At 35.3% G+C, this 12270-nt stretch overlaps 1 pseudogene; it reads left to right on the top strand.

The window, feature by feature from the left end:
- Positions 1-11773, top strand: part of LOC102825728 — a 148495-nt pseudogene extending 136722 nt beyond the window's left edge.
- The last annotated feature ends 497 nt before the right edge of the window (positions 11774-12270 follow it).

Here is a 12270-nt window from a genome sequence, read left to right as displayed (position 1 = left end):
TTTCTGGGATATACCCTTTGGGTGGTTGATGATGCATGGAGGGGATTGGAACCATGGCAATGAGATGATATACAATGGAATGAATATAAAATTAAAGTTCACCCATGTAAACTATCATATAATTCACAATAAAACATTTTAAAAAAATAAATGGAAAGAATACAGAAGGTCACTGCATCAAAAAGAAATGGTTAATCTTCAACTATGTCAAGAGTAACATATAATCAAAAGTCAATGATACTGAAGAAAGAAGTCCAAGGTACACAGAAGATATTGGCAAAGAACCAGCCTCTTGGAATGATGGAATACAAATTGTAATCTTTCAGCAGCACTTGAGATTCTCACTCATCCATGCCAAGAAATTTTGAAGGCATCTACCTGGCCAATGGATTGGAAGAAATCCATGTTTTTTCTATTTAAAAGGAAGGTGGCATGATGAAATGCAGAAATTATTGGACAATATTATTAATAATTCATGCAAATACATTTTTTTTCTTAAGATACTTTAAAAAATGGTTAGAGCAGTATATTGACAAGAAGTTGCCAGAAGTTCAAGCCAGATACAGACATGGATATAAAAAGATAGATATCATTGTGACATCAGATGGATCTTGGCTGATAGCAGATCATTCCAGAAATACATTTTTCTGTGCTTTATTGACTATGCAAAGGCTTTCAGTAGTGTGGATCATGACAAGCTATGGACAACATACCTTGTGCTCAAGAGGAATCTGTACAAAAATCAAGAGGTAGTTGTTCAAACAGAACAAGGGAACAGTGAATGGTTTTAAATTAGTAAAGGTATGCATGACGGTTGTATTTTTTCACCATATTTAATGAATATGTATGGTGAGCAAATAATTTGAGAAGTTGGATTATATGAAAATAAATGTTCCATCAGGTTTTCAGGAAAACTCATTAATAATCTGTGATATGCAGATAATACAACTTTGCTTGCTGAAAGCAAAGAGGACTTAAAATACTTACTGATAAAAATCAAAGACCTTAGGTAAGTATTGCACCTCAATGTACAAACCACAAATCCTCACTACTAGACCAATAAACAACATCTAGATAAATGGAGAAAAGCATGAAGTTGTCAAAAACCTTATTTTGTAATCAAGAAAAGAAGCAACATTATGCAAATCTGCTGCACATTACCACTTTATACTGTTGAAGAGCAAAGAAGTCAGTTTGAAGACTAAGTTGACCCTGACCCATGTATTTTCAATAACCTCATATATCTGGGAACATTGGACAATGTTCTGTAGGACAAGGTGCTGTAGGAGGATATTAAAATTACCGTAGACTGCCAAAAGAACAAACCATTCTGTGTTGTAAGAAGTACAGCCAGAATGCTCCATATAAGACAGCATAAATATGTCAGACACATCAGGAGGGACCAGTCCCTGAAGAACGACACCATGCTTGATAAAAGGGAGGGTCAAATTAATTAATTAATTAAATGAGGGTCAGCAAAAATGAGAGAGATCTCCAATGAGAAGGATTAGCATAATGGCTAAGCAATGGGTTCTAGCATAGCAACGAATGTGAGATTGGCTTAGGACTGGGCAGTATTTCATTCTGTTGTTGTTCATAAGGTTGCTATGAGTGGGTACTTACTTTATAGCACCTATCAGCAGCAACTACAACAATATGTATGGCCTATACGTGGGCAGATTTTAAAATTAGCCTTTCTCTAAACCTAAAGGCATTAGTCTTTCTATTAATGCACCATAACCTCTGTTGATGGTTTAAGACAGATACCATCTTTATTTCATGGAGATGATACTTAATATGAATATTTTCTCAATATATATATGATTTCAATACAAGTGTGACAGATTGGATATTCTGAAGATGTCTGCAAAATCATCTCTCATTCATATTTCCATGTTACCTTATTATATTTTATATCAAAGAGAGGGATGTTTTTTCACTGTGATTCAATCTTGGAGACCAGTGCTAATGATCCCATTGGCCAATAGAGTATGGCAGAAGTAGTTCTATATTATACCCTCAAAATGCCATATACTGAAGACTTAGAATCCTTGCACTCTTGTTTGCTCATTCCTGGAATGCAGCTCTCATATTATGAAGAAGGCTGTAGTGAGCATATAGTGATAACATATGGAATTATCTTATCTAAGTGCTCTCTCCAACCATCCATCCAAGATAGCAGTTCGCAGTCACCATCAACCAGACATCCGTTGTAGAAGACTGCAGAACATTTGATTTCCAAGGCTTTGACTTGCTTACAACTTTTCATACTTCTCAGGGGAAGTATGTACATAATGTTATGAAAACAAACCCTGTTCAACTCACAAGCCACAGACTTCATGGTCAAATGAAAGTATAAATTTAGAGGTGATTTCTTATGGAAAATAGTACTGGAAACATTGTGTTTTCATAATTAAACTCAATCCCTGATGGGACATTTTAGTCTCAAAATCAATGTCTCTTTTCAATCTTGGAAAACAGTCTATATAAAATTTTCTAAAATTAAATCCTTTAATCTCTGGGTTTTTATTTGTTAGTCTTTTAGTTAATAACATTGAATTATTGGGCAACATGTCTTTGCTCTCATGTTGTCTATCTTTTTTGTTTGTTTTGCTTTTGCACTATATTATTTTCCAAATATTGTATTAATACTTTTAGTAACAGTCTTAATGATCTAGATATTTTTAAAAAAAATAATGCTCAAATTGAAATGTAAGGCTTGTTCAGAAAAGTCATTCTACATACATGCAGGGAGATAATTTTGTTCTACAAACAAGTGGCTCAAATTAGGCTAATTATAACTGATAAATTGACATCTTGTTTTGAATTAGCTTAAAATGATAATATAACATTTGATAGCTGTAGCATCTGGAACGAGTGACTACTGCTGATTAGGGTCCTTATAGGTTGTAGGGCCTTTCTTTCAGAAAACATGTGTGTTCAACACATCATCCATTTTATAACATCCATAAATCTGTCGAATTTTCTGAATTACTGATGTTCCTTTCTTTTTCTAGCATTTTAAGTACTTCAATCTGTGTCACATTAAATATGGTTTAAATTAAGTGTTTGGAGTAATATGGAGCTCATTTGTGTGCTCTGTTTAACTTCTTGAACTAGAAAATTCATCACTCATAAGGTGTTTATTGTCCTGTATGATTTTGGTAATATCCTTACAATAAACTAGAAAAATTTATAGTTTAATTAACCAGAATGTTGTTGTTGTTATTGTTGCTAAGTACTGTCGAGTCAGTTCTGACCGATAATGACCCTGTATAGGGTCTCTGAGGAGTGTCTGGTGAGCTTGAACTGTCAACTTTGAGTTAGTTTCAAACCGGCTATACAGAGCAGCGCATTAACCCACAACGCCGCACCAAGACTAGTTTGGTGATAGAAGCCGTATAACTAATTAGATAATGATTAAAGAGGGAAATGTATCATAATAAATGTTCAATTTATGGACACATTTTACACTCGTTTGGATAAAATTTTGTTAATCTGTGAAGCTAGGTCAACATTGGTACTAGATCAGCTAGGTTCATCTAAACTCTGAATCTTCCGTATACTATATAGTCAGTTGTCACTGAGTCATTTCTGACTTATGGCAGCTCCATGTGTCTCAGAGTAGAACTACATTCCATAGGCTTTCAAGGCTGTGAATTCTTGGAAATAGATTGCCATGCCTATGCTTCATGGATTCTATGGGTGTGTTCAGATGACTGTTTCAGTTGGTTGTTGTTAAGTGCTTTCTAGTCAGTTTCAACTCATAGTGACCTTGTACATGGTTTCCAAGGAATGGCTGGTGGGTTTGAACCACGTATCTTTTTTAGTTATCCAGTTCTTATCCTACACTGCCACATAAATATATAAACCATTTGTGCTATCTGTGGACTCCATCCATATGCCATAAAAGTCTAAATTTTATAGTTCTGCACACATGTCCACACTGATTTCACATAGCTCTCCAGGAAGGTTATATGCAAAAACGGATCTTAATTTGTTTTGAAATAATAGAACACGTGCAAGTCTATGTGATCTAAGTAGTGGACCTATTCAATTATCAATGCTATGAATGGGAAATGAATTTTACCTGGGGTATCTGCAGTTAACTAAGAATTGCAGAGGTAATAGAGGCAAAGTATCCATGTTAAAGTTTAATGAAAATAATTTTGTCATTTCTTATCATCCATTACATGTAAGTATTAAAAATAGGTTCTCTCTACCCCCAGGGTATGCTTTGTTCATTCTTCAGGGCTTTCTACTCAGATATTTAAATAATTGTTCAGGTGATTTTACCAGAAGGTAAGTCGAATGTATGGCAGAGCTCCCAGATGAAGACGTGGTCTGTCACTGTTATCAAGCTTCAAATTTTGTTCTGAATTATACATTTCATTAAATCCATGCATTTTATTTTATGAAAAACTTTTGAAAACAAATTCAAATCAATACGCTTTGAAACATTAGAGATTGCATTTCCTGTAAGCCCTCTTTTCTGGAGTTAAGAGTCCATCAGTATGTCTTACTTTCACTGGCAGGTTCTTGAACATGTCGATAAATGTGACAATCAATGCCATAGCAATGAAAGATAGTAGATACAAATCTAATGGAATGAATTAATGTTATGTCTGACCCTTTTATTATTACTTGTCTGTACATTTTAAATAATCTATAGTATATGCATTATGTAAACACTAAAATTATATTTACATATCCCTACAATTGTTGAAAATGAGGCTTTAGGAATGGAGTCCTGGTGTGTTTCTGTGGGTTAATGTGCTGCACTGCAAAGTCGATTTGAACCAGGTTGTAGGTTGGAACTGTCTTGTTGGCACTTAACAACAACAACAATTACTAGGGAGCATGGTGGCTTTATAGAAGAGCACTGGATAAGAACCCACCAACCACTGCACAGTAGAAAGATAAGGCTTTCTTCTCTCCCAAAGTTTTGCAGCCTCAGAAAACCTATGCATGTTCTCTGACTCAGAATCGGTTTGAAGGCACTTAACAACAAAATCAGCAACAATTGCTAAAAACTACAATATGAAACAGATTAAAATAATTGACCACACTTAATTGCCTTTGAATTCTTTTGGAGGCAGAGGGAAATGATTTTTAAAAGAAGGTACACAGCTTGATAGCACGTTTTCTATATAACCTAAGAGAAAGTCAAAGGATATTTCAAAACTTAGATGTGATTTTGTAGATAACATGGTTCAGATATTATCAAAATATAATGGAATATAAGTGAAATATGAAACAATTACTTAGTATAAGCATTAAAATGGACAGAAAACAAACTTAGCTGCTAACTGCAAGGACAGCAGTTCAAATCTACCAACCTCTCTGCAGTAGAAAAATGAGACTTTCTGCTTCCATAAAGATGACAAGCTCAGAAATCCTATACCAGGTCACTATGAGTCAGAACTGACTCCACACCGCATAAACAGCCAAACAGTCACAGTAAACTTAATAGCAATATCAAGTATGATAGTAAACAAACTCTTTCTTTAAATTGTTATGAATCATTTTCCTGATTTATTTATACATTTAAAGATAAAATAAGTCATCTGTGCATATCCCTTCATTTAATGATAGAAAAAATATGTTAAAAGTATGTTTTTTAATTGGTAAAATAGGTTAAAGCCTAACAATTCAATATTTATGTAAACTTATGGAAGGGATTTCTAAAATCTTATAATATTTATAAATGTTAATAAACCTTAATCAGATAAGTCACTCTATTATACTTAGGACTTTCTATTATAATGAGATATCTCCTATGTCTCAGGACCTGCCTTTCAATTCCTCTCTGTGTCTTAGCTGTTTCATTGTTTTATTATTATTCAGAGAATTCAATTAAGTTAGATCTAGGATTTCTTTCTTTGACAAACTGCCCCAGTTCACTTTTCTTTCCCCTTTAATTACCTTAATGGTTTAGTTGCTGCCTACTTTCCTTGGAAACCTGAGATGCTATAAAGTTGTTGCTGTTAAAGTCAGGCTTCAGTGAAAGCTCTGAATTAGACAAAGTGCCAAAAAAGAGAAAATATTGCTTCTTGTAAATATTTCTAATTATTAAGTGTAAATAACATTCAGTGGCAATATAAGTTTACAATGGAGGAAGGCAGGCATTAGATATTTTGTGTGTGGGTGTAACTGCCTATGCTCAGATCAAAAAGTTAACCTTCTTTTCTCTCAGACTTGGCTAAATGTTAATAGGTTGGCTAAAATTTTGACAGAACACAAATCGCAAAGAGTGCCACCTGTACAAAAGATCTGTACCTCTTTTCTCAATATCTGCATAATCTAGTATAAAGCCTTAAATTTTCAGATATTTAGATAATCCGACAAATGGATATTAAAACTAAAAAAAGAAATGACTTTAGTCTTTGATTTGATGGTCAGTAAGAGAAGTTTAAAATTGTAGACATAAAAAAGAAAAGAATCCAGAACACAATTTTCTCTGGTCTTTATGCTATTATTTTATTAGTTAAAATGACACAAAATAATTCTTTTTTTGTTCCTTCTGATCATTAAAATAGTCAAATAATACATCAATCTTTGAGAATAGTTTTATAGTGTGAAATTAACAGCAATCAATTTATATAACTATAACTCTGGCTAGGGTGAGATCATAAACTACTGTCTGATCCATTGGCTCAGCTTTCAAAATTATTAGTAAATTATTTCTGATTAATAGCCTTTGGCTAATAGTGCACAAAAAATAATGCCAGTAAGTGATAAGTACATTAGAAGAAAATTAGGGTAGAATGAGTGTTAGGACTTGTAGTTATTGTAGAAAAATTTGTGAGGGAAGATATATTTCTGAAAGTGATATATAAATAAATGAGAATGAAACAAAGACTGTGCCATCTACAAGTTGACAGGGATACATTGTTTAAGGCAGAGGAAAATGCAAGCTCAAATAAAGTGGATGTCTTTTAAATACATTAAAGTCAGTGTTTAGTATATAACCCATTTCTCTGAGCTACAAGTTTCTACTCACATGTCCAGTTGAAATTCTCCTGTTGTAGTTGTTGTTGTTATGTGCCGTGGAGTCTGTTCTGACTCATAATGACTCTGTACAGGGTTTCCGAGGCTGGAAATCTTTACGGGAACAGAAAATCTCATCTTTCTCTTGCAGAACTGCTGATAGTTTCGAACTGTTGACCGTGAGATTAGCAGCCCAATTCATAACCACTACACTACCAGAGCTCATTCTAGATGTAGCTCAGGGTGTTTACTATTGTTGTCTATTGAAGTCTATACATTTGGTTACCAGTTGAGCTGTAACTTCAGGGTCAGCAGTTCTAAATGAAACGGTGTAAACCAAGAAAGATGAAACTTTCTGCTCACTTAAGATTTACAGTCTCAGAAACTATATGCAGAGTCACAATGAGTCGGAACTAACTCCAGGGCACACCACCACCACCACCCCCTACCATCACCACTGTCTAGTATGGCCCTTAGGAGACAATGAATCCGAAGACTACTTGCATGTTACTTTCCTTCATATAATGAGTCCTGATGGTGATTTGGGATAAGCACTGGACTACTAACCACAAAGCTGGTGGTTGAAATCCACCAGTTTCTCCATGAGAGAAAGATGATGTTGTCTGATCCTGCACAAATTTATATTCTTGAAACCCTATTAGTGCTCTGGATGCAAAGTTTGTTTTAACCATAAGGTTGGTGGGTCAATCTTCTCAGGAGAAGCTGGTGAGCTTGAATCACCAACCTTAAGGTTCAAACAAACATTACATACAGAGCATGAATAGGGTCTCTATGGGTCAGAACCAACTCAAAGCACTTAAGAACAACAATAAATTAATCAGAATTGACTCAGTGGCAATAGGTTTGTTTTTTTTGTTTTGTTTTGTTTCCTTCCACTTCAAGTACCTGAGTGCAAAAAATTGCTAATACAATTGGATGTTAAAGGCCAAGTTTCTGCTTTCAATCCACCTAGAAGCCCATTGAATAGAGGCCTAGTGATCTTTGTAAGAAAAAAAAAAAAAATCATTAGCATTTCTATAGAGTATTTTACATATCAAATGAAGGTGACAAGTGAAGAATCACTACTTTTATCAAGCAAGCTGACACCTTCATGTAGTCACTCTCATTCCTATTCAGGAACTATATCTGTTCCTATTTTTTTGACCCTTTTACTCTTGAGAAAATTCTAGAAATAACGTTCTTGTGTGGTAAATGCAGATATATAGATTGTTAAGTGCAGCTCAGTGACCCTGTATCAAGTTTCCAAGTAGTATCTGGTGAGTTTGAACCACTGACATTGTGGTTCAAACCAACCTTATGGTACAGTGCTTTATCCCACAATGACACCTATTGAGAATAGATAAATGTAGTTGTTAAATGTCAATGAGTTGGTCCTGATGCATAGTGACCCTGTATAGGGATTCCAAAGAGTCTCTGGTGGGTTTGAACTGTTGACATTGTGGTTTATAGACCACTGCTGATTCTATAGTGCTATACCAGAAGTCCGGAGGATTGAAAAATAGGAACAGTTGAATTGTGAGTCATCCTAACCAGACTTAATGACATACGTGTATTCGTGTGTGTGGTATAATTCTCTTGTACCTGTAGAAAAATGCACCATTGATCTCTTGCATTGAAGCTTTTCTCCTATTGTCCTGTTTGAAAATGAAGGGTTATGGTTTGCTGGCTGCAACAGTGAGGATGATGAATCATTTACCCAATTCATATGAAATTCTGCCAAGTCAATTAATTTTAATTGGATCAAATTGTCTAGTAACTAGAAAATGGGCTGTTAGAGAGCTACCCAAGATTGAATGTTTTCCCGTTGTATTTTTTAAATAATAATTCTTACCAGCACTCATCTGTCAGTTTGTCATACTGTGGTGGCTTGAGAGTTGCTATGATTCTGGAGTCTATGCCACAGGTATTTTATATACCAGCAGGGTCACCCATGGTGGACAGGTTTCAGATGAGCTACCAGACAGAAAAAGACAATAGAAAAGCTCCATATCATCAGTCAAAACAAGGCCAGGGGCAGATTCTGGAACAGACCATCAATTGCTCATATGCAAATTCAAACTGAAGCTGAAGAAAGTGAAAACAAATCCACAAGAGACCAAATATGACCTTGAATATACCCACCTGAATTTAGAGATCATCTGAAGAACATGTTGTTACATTAAACACTAAAGACCGAAGACCAGAAGGGTTGTGAGATTATATCAAGAACATCATACATGAAGAAAGCAAAAAGCCATTAAGAAGACAAGAAAGAAGGAAAACATCAAAATGGATGTCAGAAAAGACACTGAAACTTGTTCTCTAGAATAGAGACGTAAAAGCAAATCTAAGAAATGAAGCAGTACAAGTATAAGAGATGAACAGAAAAGTTCAAAGGTCAGCTCCGGAAGACAAAGTCAAATATTACAATGAAATGTTAAAAAATCTGGAGTTAGATAACAAAAAGGGAAGAACATGTTCAGCATTTCTCAAGCTGGGGAAACTGAAGACAAAATATTCAAGCCTTGACTTTTATTATTAAAGGATTCTCTGTGAAAATTATTGAAAGATGCAGAAAGAATCAAAATAATATGGAAGGAATACACAGTCATTGTACCAAAAGGAACTGGTTGATGTTCAACCATTTCAAGAGGTAGCATAAGATCAAGAGCCAATGATACTGAAAGAAGAAGTCCAAGGTGCACTGCAGGAACTGGCAAACAGCAAGGCACCAGGAATTGATGGAATAAAAATTGAAATCCTAAAACCGAGTGCACTGGAGGCACTCACTCATGTATGCCAAGAAATTTGGAAGACAACTATTTGGCCAATGGACTGGAGCAGATCAGTATTTGTGCCCATTACAAAGAGAGGTGACCGAACGGAATGCAGAAATCATTGGACAATATCTTTGCTATTCCACAGAAACCACTGCAAGCATACATTGACAGAGAACTTCCAGAGGTTCCAGCCAGATTAAGAAGAGGATGTGGAATGAGAGATATCCTTTCTGATGTCCAATGGATCTTGACTGAAAGAAGAGAATATCAGAAAGATGTTTACCTGTGCTTTACTGATTACACAAAGGCTTTTGATTGTGTGGATTATGACAAGCTATGGACAACATTGTGAAGTATGAGTATTCCTGAACACTTAATTGTGCTCATGAGGAATCTGTACATGGACCAAGAGGCAGTTGTTGGAAAAGAACATGGGAACAACGAATGGTTTAAAATTAAGAACAGTGTGCAACGGGGGTGTATTCTTTCACCATACTTATTCAACCTGTATGCTGAGAAAATAATCTGAGAACCTGGGTTAGATGAAGAAAAACATGGCATAAAGATTAGAGGAAGACTCATTAACAACCTGGGATATAAAGACCACACAACCTTGCTTGCTAAAAGTGAAGAGGACTTAAAATATATACTGATGAAGATCAAAGACCACCACGTTCACTATGGATTGCATCTCAATGTAAAGAAAACAAAAATCTTCACCACTGGACCAACAAGGAACATTCTTATCAATGGAGAAAAGATTGAAGTTGTCAATCTTACTGATGTAGAATGCATCAAGAAAGATGGAAGGAATACACAGAGTCATTGTACCAAAAGGAAATAGTTAATGTTCAATTATTTCAACAGGTACCATATGATCAAGGGCCAATGATACTCAGGGAGGAAGTCCAAAGTGCATTGAAGGAATTGGCAAAGAACAAGACACCAGGAATTGATGGAATGAAAATTGAAATCTTTCAAGAAAGTGAGGCAGCACAGGAGGCACTCACCCATCTCTGCCAAGAAATTTGGAAGACAAGTATGTAGCCAACTGATTGGAAGAGATCCATATTTGTGCCCATTCCAAAGAGAGGTGACCCAAAGGAATGCGGAAATCATTGGACAATGTCTTTGATATGTTAAGCGAGTAAAGTTTTGCTAAAGGTAATACAGGAACTTATAATCATATAATGACAGAGAACTTCCAGAGGTTCAAGCTGGATTCAGAAGAGGCCATGGAATAGAATTATCGTTGCTGATGTCCGGTGGATCTTGGCTGAAAGCAGAGAATATCAGAAGGATGTTTACCTATGCTTTATTGACTACGCAGAGGCTTTTAATTGTGTGGATCATGACAAGCTATGGACAACATATGATTATTCCAGAACACTTGGTTGTACTTCTGAGGAATCTGTACCTGGACCAAGAAGCAGTTGTTTGAACAGAGTCTGGGAACACTGAATGTTTTAAAATTGGGAAAGGTGTGCGACAGGGTTGTGTTCTTTCACCATACTTCTTCAACCTGTATGCTGAGCAAATAATATGAGAACCTGGGTTCTATTAAGAAAAATGTGGCATCAGGATTGGAGGAAGACTCATAAACAACCTGTGATATGCAGATGATACAACTGCTTGCTGAAAGTGAAGAGGACTTCAAACATTTACTGATTGAACCGCCGACCTTGCAGTTCAAACGGCTTTGCAGTCTGGCACATTAACCCACAGCGCCACACCAGGACTCCTTCAAGAGTACTCTATTAAATCCAATATTATGTCTTTAACAGATTTACTATGTGTCATTTTTCAAAGATTTTAGTTTTGAATCTTCTCAGTAATTTTAGTGAATAGTAAATTTCATCTTTTCAAAAAATTCTTTCTTTACTGATATTCACTCATCAAGTCTTAAGAATTAGCTGATTATTCCCTGACTTTTCATTTAGGTAGAAGTAATTGTGCTAGAATTAGATGTAGTCAAGAATTATGCCAGATCACTGCTGGCGTAATTCTTGACTGCTTTTTTCCACTTTTCTATGAACATTATAGTTTGTCTACAATGATTGATACCTCTCTCCCAATACAGTAAATTATTCACTAGTCTGTTAGGTCTGTGAAAATTGGATCATGACCGCTCAATTTTATGTGCTCAAAGCATTCCACATGCTGATTCATAGTTTGGTAGACCATTTAATTTTTTTTTCTTTTCTTTTCCCTTAACACCCTTGCCCTTTGACTTTGCTTTCCAGTAACTCTAGTCTCTTTGATGCATAAAAGCACATTAATTTTAATTCTTCTTCAAGGCTTTTTCATTGTTATAGTCTCTGCCTGGAACATTCCACCACAGCTAAATATTTCAATACCTGTCTCTTATTTCATTTATATCATTTATCTATCTCTCCACAATCTGACATTATAAGATATGAGGGTGTGAGAGTATAGGATATTGCATGTATATATTGCCAGAAACATTTTAGACATTATATTTTTTCAAATCTTTAACTTT

This window comes from Chrysochloris asiatica, unplaced genomic scaffold, assembly GCF_000296735.1.
Source record: "Chrysochloris asiatica unplaced genomic scaffold, ChrAsi1.0 scaffold00456, whole genome shotgun sequence".
NCBI lineage: Eukaryota > Metazoa > Chordata > Mammalia > Afrosoricida > Chrysochloridae > Chrysochloris > Chrysochloris asiatica.
This window is presented reverse-complemented; position numbering and strand designations above follow the sequence as displayed.